Source organism: Suncus etruscus, chromosome 14 (assembly GCF_024139225.1).
Source record: "Suncus etruscus isolate mSunEtr1 chromosome 14, mSunEtr1.pri.cur, whole genome shotgun sequence".
NCBI classification, from domain to species: Eukaryota; Metazoa; Chordata; class Mammalia; order Eulipotyphla; family Soricidae; genus Suncus; species Suncus etruscus.
In genome coordinates, this window is record NC_064861.1 from 79,972,176 (window position 1) to 79,980,980 (window position 8,805).

The 8,805-nt window shown below is 39.8% G+C and overlaps 1 non-coding gene across 1 annotated transcript; it reads right to left on the reverse strand.

Annotated features, from left to right (window-relative positions):
* Window positions 1-3,391: 3,391 nt before the first annotated feature.
* LOC126028943 (U4 spliceosomal RNA) lies at window positions 3,392-3,532 on the reverse strand. The gene has a single exon (XR_007502614.1). It is a non-coding gene; the product is annotated as a U4 spliceosomal RNA (small nuclear RNA).
* Between the last annotated feature and the right edge of the window lie 5,273 nt (window positions 3,533-8,805).

Sequence of the window (8,805 nt, forward strand, 5' to 3'; positions counted from 1 at the left end):
ACTATCATCCACAGGCCAGAGAACTCAAAGCAGCCAGAAAGCTTCCTGACCATTCACTCACTGCCCATTGTCCCAGGACCTATTTATTTCCTTTATCACCCAAATATCAGCCATCCTAAATATAAACTTTTTTGTGAGGAAAAGTTCCTTATATTTTTTGTTTGTTTGTTTAGGAGCTATACCTGGAAGTACTCATAGTTTACTTCAGGTTCTGCCCTCAGGGAGATCACTGCTGCTGAGGCTCTCCAGAAACCATACAGGGGTCAAAGGCAAGTGCCCTACCCACTGTACTATCACTCTGGCCCCCACATTCCCCATATTCTTATGTTGCTGGCGCCTGAGTAAGCCTGTTTTTTTTTATTTGACTTAAGAAAATATCAATTGTTAGTAAAAATTAGATCTTATAAGTTTTAGAGCTACACAAAGTACACTATTCCTTCACCACTGTCCAAAAGATTCATCCAAATATTCCCATCTGTCACTGGAAATCTCAGTTCTGTGGTCAGTCAATTCAATTTTATTGAATATTGTCTATTCCACTATTTTCATTTAATGTTAAATAAAAATAGATCATCCTGTATTGATCTTTCTTCTATTGACTTCCAATCCATGTTGTAAAAAAAAAAAAAAGCAACCATCTTTCTTACAGCAGAATAATATTCCATTTTGTGTTTATCTACCACAACTTGTCTATTTTTTTTGGTCTTTTTGTGTTTATTTTGTTTTTGTTTGGGGGTCATTTCTTGCAGCACTCAGGGGTTATTCCTGGCTCTGCGCTCAGAAATTTCTTCTGAGAAATTTCCTCTGGCAGGCTCAGAGTACCATATCAGATGCCAGGGATTCAACCTGGGGTCAGGTAAATGCAAGGTAAATGTTTCACCCACTGTACTATCAGTCTGGCCCCTATACCACAATTTCTTTGTGTGTGTGTGTGTGTGTGTGTGTGTGTGTGTGTGTGTGGTTTTTGTTTTTGTTTTTTTTTTGTTTTGGGGTCACACCCGGCAGTGCTCAGGGGTTATTCCTGGCTCCAGGCTCAGAAATTGCTCCTGGCAGGCACGGGGGACCATATGGGACACCGGGATTCGAACCGATGACCTCCTGCATGAAAGGCAAACGCTTTACCTCCATGCTATCTCTCCAGCCCCATGTGTGTGGTTTTTGGGTCACACCCAGAAGTGCTCAGGGGAAACTCCAGGCCATCTCTCTGGCCCCTATACCACAATTTCTTTATCCACACATCTATCAATGGGGCAAGAGGGCCATTTCTACATCTTGGTTATTGTAAAAAGTGCAGTTGTAAAATAGTGAGCATAGGTGTGACTATTGCTTTTATGTTCTGGTGATAGATTCCTAGATGTGGACTTTGATGGATCATCTAGTAATTTCTATTTAAAACCTTTTAAGAAATCTCTATATGTTCTCCACATGCGCTGAATACCACAGTGAATAAGGGTTCCTTTCTTTCAACATCCTGCTTAGAACTTGTCATTTTTGATCTTTTTGACAGAAAGCCATTCTCATTAAGAATAAAAGCTATTTTCCTCCACTACTCTTGTCTCTCAACTATTATTGGTTTTCAAATAGAAAGCCATCGGACTCTAATGACAAAATGGGTATTTGGAATTGTATCTTTTTTCATGTCAAAGAGGTTTTTGAGCTCAGAATAAATTAAAAGAACTCAATTATGTGCTGCAGTATCCAGTATATAAGTGTACACAAGTGTAGATGTGATTCTAAAAGCTTATGAAGCAGGTAGAAAGCCAATAGAGGGCCCTGACAATGAGTTCTTGGGAATTAATGAAACCAAGATATGGTTCAAATAAGTTCCTCTGCCAATATTCCTACCGATGTTAAAAGCATGAAGGCTGAATCCACTTTGTGGCTACAAGAACTGAGGCTGATCAGATTCTACCTGGCCCCAGAACAAACTCATGGAAGGTTAAATCTCTGCCAGAGAGGGAACAAAAAGTTGTGAAAAGAACAAGAAGACCAACCACCAAAAGTTCAAAGCTCTTCCCTTTGACAACATCCTAGCACCAGTCTCTTAACTCCATAGAAAGCCCCCAAGCAAAAGCAGTTTGGGGAGAAAACCTATAAAAACCTTGCTTGCAAAGGCAAAAAAGTAAGGCACATTCTTCAGCTTGAAGATTTGCCCCAGCTCAGCCTGGAATGTGTGCTTTCAACCTTCTCTCCTTTGGAGAAGCCTGCCTTCTCTCTTAAGTTTCTCTCTCTTTCTTTCTCCTCTCTCTCACTCTCTATCCTTCTTCTAAATAAATTTTACTTCACTAGTTGTCTCCTCCTGAAATTCTTTTCAGCAAAGAGAAATTGATGAGTCTGTAAGGAACCTGGTTAAGAGTTAGTTTTGATTTTTCTTCAAAGAAAAATTCCTCAATCCAGCCTAAGTGTGAGAATCCCTGGAAAATCAGGTGGCTGGGATTTTCCTACATTATGTAGATTAAGTGAGACGAGGGTGCAATCTAATGATTGTCAAGTGGGGCTGGTGGCACACAAGCATCCATACTATGCAGGTGCTTGTGCAGATTTTCTCAGTGCTTACCCTCCCAAACACTTGGACACCCACCAAGGGCAATCAAGGTGGGTAGAGAGGTGTTGAAATAAGATAATAAATAAATTTAAAACTTCCATTAAAGCCAGAGGGAAAGCCCAGAGTGTAGGGCATTTGCCTTGCATAGAGTCAGCCAGAAGTTTGATCTCTGGCATCCTGTTTGGTCCCTAAGCCCACCAAGAGTGATTTCCAAATGCAGAATCAGGTGTAACACCTGAGCACCACTGGGCATGGCCAAAAAATACAAGCTTCCATTGTAATAATATTAGATAAAGGAAATTTTTCATAGATATGGCAAGTATTCTTTTTAGAAAGTCAATAACTGAATGCTGTCACAAAACTTCTAGAAATAATTTCCAGAAACAAAAAACTGGTGGCCTCAAAAATCACTATGGACAATTCTCACGTTCTTTGGCGCATTGAGAGCATCTTAGTCTCAGATCCTATTAGCTAAACAGATTCAAGACGTGAGTTCTAAGTTTTACTCTAATTTGTGATCAACCCACAGCTGAAATTGCTTCTCATCTAACTAAAAGATAACCAGCAAGACAGCCTCTAAGTTACATTCATCTAGCAAAAAAAAAAAAAAGTGCTCAAAAAAGAAAAGGGTGGACAGAGCTTGAACTAAGTGCTGAGTACAGCCAGATGTGTCTCCCCATCTTCCATCCCTCTCTGCCTCCACAAAAAAAAAAAAAAAAGATGGGGGCCGGAGAGATAGCATGGAGGTAAGGCGTTACATGCAGAAGGTCATTGGTTCAAATCTCGGAATCCCATATGGTCCCCTGAGCCTGCCAGAAGCTATTTCTTTTTTTTTTTTTTTTTCAGTCTCCATAGAGACTGTCAAAAATTGCCAATGCCGACTATATTTCAAGTCGTCACTGCGGGGTATTGGGAAAAGTTTTCAATTAGCAATAATCGTGCCTCGGATAAACCTCATTGGCTACGATACTGCCACTGCGCAAAGCTAGGAGTTATTTCTAAGCATGGAACCAGGAGTAACCCCTGAGCACTGCCGGGTGTGACCCAAAAACCAAAAAAAAAAAAAAAAAAGATGAAATCATAAAAATACTGCTGTGACCAGGATGAATAAAATAAGATATAGCTTTTCAACAGGGGGAAAAGCACCAAGTAAGAGAAGTGTAAGATTCCAAAATCTGGGCTGGAGATGTAGCTCAGTGTTAGAATATGTGAAGCTCAGGGTTCAATCTTTGACAGTGTCAAATATATATGTGTGTATACCAAGTTTCAAAATATTACAGAATAAAATTAACACATAAAATGAGCAAAACATGCATATAGAATGCATAGTAGAGGAAAAGAAAATGAGGGAGCAACAGGTAAAATTTTTCTAATCATTGATGCTAACCTGAAATTCAACTAATGTTTTACTGCAGGGTTACTCAAAATCCAATTTTAAAAAATAAAAAACTAAAAGTTTTTAATGCTAATATATCCTTATTATTTATTTCTTTGTTTTGGGACTATGCCCAGTGGTGCTTATTTCTGATTCAGTGCTCAAAGTTGACTCCTGGCAGTTCTCGGAGAAACCAGACGTCTTGTCAGTTGTCAACCAAACTGGGATTGCTGCATGCCACACAAGTGTCATAACCCTTGTACTATCTCTCTAACCTAAAGTGTGCATTTTAAAACAAGGTACATTTTCATTTAATAAGTTACAGCACAGGGACCAGAGATGTGGCTCAAAATGATAGGACTATGTCTGGCATATGAGAAGCTCTGAGTTGGATCCCCAGGCAATGTAGCCCCAAGCACTGCTAGGTGTGAGCTCTATAACTAACAAAAAATGATATATGTTACAGATGGAATGGTAGTACAGTGAGTATGGCATTTGTCTTGCACACACCAACCTATGTTTAATCCCTAGAACTATATATGGTGCCCACGCTCACCAGGAATGATCTCTGAGTACAGAGCCAGGAGTAAGCCCTGAGCACCACAGAGTGTGACCCAAAACCAAACATAAATATATGTTTTGGGGCTGGAGAAATAGCATGGAAGTAGGGCATGTGCCTTGCTTGCAGAAGAATGGTGGTTTAAATTCCAGCATCCCATATGGTCCCCCACGCCTGCCAGGTGTGATTTCTGAGCATAGAGCCAGGAATAACCCCTGAGCGCTGCCGGGTGTGACCTCAAAACCAAATATATATATATATATATATATATACATATATATATATTATGTGTATGCATACATATATTGAATATATATAAAATGATTTAACCAAAGATTAAATAACTTTAATCTAATTATTTAATAATAAGCAGAACATATCCTATATTTGTTCTTTCAGAGCTTTATTAGATAAAGCTCATTTCCTCTCCCAAATTCTTCAAAATCTCAGGTCAGAAACCCAGTAGAGAAGATATAAAAGAAGAAACTTCCAGATGAATCATCGAAAGCCAGAGAGCTAGTACAGCAGGTAGAATACTTGCCTTTCATGTGACTGACCAGAGTTAAATCCCTGGCACCCCATATACCTTCCCTCACCCTAAGTCCACCAGAAGTGATTCCTGAATACAAAACCAGAAGTAAACCTTGAGCACAACTGATATGTCCCCAAAACAAACAAAAACCAGAAGGGTTCAGGATGCTGTGCCAGGCCCTCGTAGCAATGCCGCCTCTGCAGTTCCCACACCTCTATTTGGCATGCCCAGCTCTCCACTTGGCCTTTGAACACTCAATTTCCTGAGTCATTGACTAGCCTGGCCCCTGGGCCACTGCTACCCAGCATCTTTCACACTGACTCCAGGTCCTGCCCAACAGTTTCTCCCACATTTGTGGATCATCATTGGCAGCTCAGAGCTCTGCATCTCATTTCCCTGCCATGCTGTTGGCTCAAGTGCAAAGAAAGTCTTCCTATCCTGTCCTTAACACCCAGGGAGGCTCCTAGAACTTTCCACAGAGTCCTACTGTGGCCACAAATGAAATTAAACTCAAAGGGATCATAGTGCATGAGTTTGTGCAAGACTGGGATTTTTAACCAAGTTTACAGGAAAAAAATGAAATGATCATCCTGACAACAGTAGCATCTCCAGATATGGCGAATCTTTCCTTTTTGGATTCACTGTGATTCAAGAAATGTCAGAACAGGGGAAGAGAGCTTAAAGAGCCTGAGTACATGCCTAGCAAGTGGAGGTCCCAGGTTCCATCCCACCAAGGAGTGACCCTCCAACCAGAGCATCCCACTGGGAGAGAGGTCCTGATCACTACAGATACTGCAGAGATTCAAAGGGTATTCAGAGAATACTTTGAGAAACTCTATGCCACTAAATATGAGAACCTGGAAGAAATGGATAAATTTCTGAACTCATATAACCTTCCACGGTTGAATAAAGAAGAGGTAGCATATCTAAACACCCCCATCACTATTAAGGAAATTAAATCTGTAATCAAAAATTTACCCAAAAACAAAAGCCCAGGCCCTGATGGATTCACGAATGAATTCTTTCAAACCTTTCAAGAGGAACTACTACCAATCCTGGCCAGGCTCTTTTATGAAATCGAAAAAACAGGAACACTTCCAAATAGCTTTTATGAAGCCAACATCACCTTAATACCAAAACCTGATAGAGATGCTGCCAAAAAAGAAAATTACAGACCAATATCCCTGATGAACACAGATGCAAAGATCCTCAACAAAATCCTGGCGAACAGGATCCAGTGCCTCATCAAGAAGATCATTCACTTTGATCAAGTAGGTTTCATCCCAGGAATGCAAGGCTGGTTTAACATCTGTAAATCTATCAATATAATACACAACATAAACAACAAAAAAAATAAAAATCACATGGTCATATCAATAGACGCAGAAAAAGCATTTGATAAGGTTCAACACCCATTCTTGATGAAAACTCTCAGCAAGGTAGGAATAAAAGGAACCTTTCTCAATATAGTCAAAGCCATCTACCAGAAGCCAGTGGCAAATATTATCCTCAATGGAGAAAAACTAAAATCCTTTCCTCTAAATTCTGGTACAAGACAAGGTTGTCCTCTCTCACCACTCCTATTCAACATAGTACTGGAAGTACTTGCTATAGTGATTAGGCAAGAAAAAGATATCAAGGGAATCCAGATAGAAAAGGAAGAAGTCAAGCTCTCACTGTTTGCAGATGACATGATACTCTACTTAGAAAACCCTAAAGACTCTACCAAAAAGCTTCTAGAAATAATAGATTCATATAGCAAAGTGGCAGGCTACAAAATTAACACACAAAAATCAATGGCCTTTCTATACACTAATAATGATAGGGAAGAAATGGACATTAAGAGAACAATCCCATTCACATTAGTTCCACACAAACTCAAATATCTTGGAGTCAACCTGACTAAAGATGTGAAGGATCTATACAAAGAAAACTACAAAACACTGCTCCAAGAAATAAGAGAGGACACATGGAAATGGAAACACATACCATGCTCATGGATTGGCAGGATCAACATCATTAAAATGGCAATACTTCCAAAAGCATTGTACAGATTTAACGTGATTCCTCTGAAGATACCCATGACATTCTTCAAAGAAGTGGATCAAATACTTCTGAAATTCATCTGGAACAACAAACAACCTCGAATAGCTAAAGCACTCCTTGGGAAAAGGAATATGGGAGGCATTACTTTCCCCAATTTTAAGTTGTATTACAAAGCAACAGTTATAAAAACAGCATGCTATTGGAATAAAGACAGACCCTCAGATCAGTGGAATAGGCTTGAGTACTCAGAGAAGGTTCCTCAGACATATAACCACCTTGTTTTTGATAAAGGAGCAAGAAATCCTAAATGGAGCAGGGAAAGCCTATTCAACAAGTGGTGTTGGCACAACTGGTTAGCCACTTGCAAAAAAGCGAACTCAGACCCACAGCTAACACCATGTACAAAGGTAAAATCCAAATGGATTAAAGACCTTGATATCAGAACTGAAACTATAAGGTATATAGAACAACATGTAGGTGAAACACTCCAGGACATTGAGACTAAAGGCATCTTTAAGGAGGAGACAGCACTTTCCAAGCAAGTGGAAGCAGAGATAAACAGATGGGACTATATTAAGCTGAGAAGCTTCTGCATCTCAAAGGAAATAGTGCCCAGAATACAAAGGCCACCCACTGAGTGGGAGAAATTATTCACCCAATACTCATCAGATAAAGGACTAATATCCAAAATTTACAAGGTACTGACAGAACTATACAAGAAAAAAACAACTAACCCCATCAAAAAATGGAGAGAAGAAATGAACAGACACTTTGAAAAAGAAGAAAGGCAAATGGCCAAAAGGCACATGAAAAGATGTTCAACATCACTAATCGTCAGGGAGATGCAAATCAAAACTACTATGAGGTACCACCTCACGCCACTGAGATTGGCACACATCACAAAAAAGGAAAACAAGCAGTGCTGGCGGGGATGTGGAGAGAAAGGAACTCTTTTTCACTGCTGGTGGGAATGCCGTCTAGTACAACCTTTATGGAAAGCGATATGGAGATTCCTTCACAAACTGGAAATTGAGCTTCCATACGATCCAGCTATACCACTCCTAGGAATATACCCTAGGAACACAAAAATACAATACAAAAATCCCTTCCTTACTCCTATATTCATTGCAGCGCTATTTACAATAGCCAGACTCTGGAAACAACCAAGATGCCCTTCAACAGATGAGTGGCTGAAGAAACTGTGGTACATATACACAATGGAATACTATGCAGCCATCAGGAGAGATGAAGTCATGAAATTTTCCTATACATGGATGTACATGGAATCTATTATGCTGAGTGAAGTAAGTCAGAGGGAAAGAGAAAGACGCAGAATGGTTTCACTCATCTATGGGCTTTAAGAAAAATGAAGGACATTTTTAACAGTATCTCAGAGACAAGAGAGATGAGGGCTGGTAGGTGCAGCTCAGGACATGCAGCTCATCACATAGAGTGATGAGTGCAGTTGCAGAGATGACTACACTGAAAACTATCATAACAATGTGAATGAATGAGGGAAGTAGAAAGCCTGTCTCGAGTACAGGTGTAGGGGGGTGAGGAGGAGGGAGATCTGGGAAATTGGTGGTGGGAATGTTGCACCGGTGAAGGGGGGTGTTCTTTACATGACTGTAATCATACAACTATAATCATGTTTGTAATCATGGTGTTTAAATAAAGATAAAAAAGGGCAAGTATTTGAATTAAAAAAAATGTGTCACCAAATACATATGTATATGTATTAGTGCCAA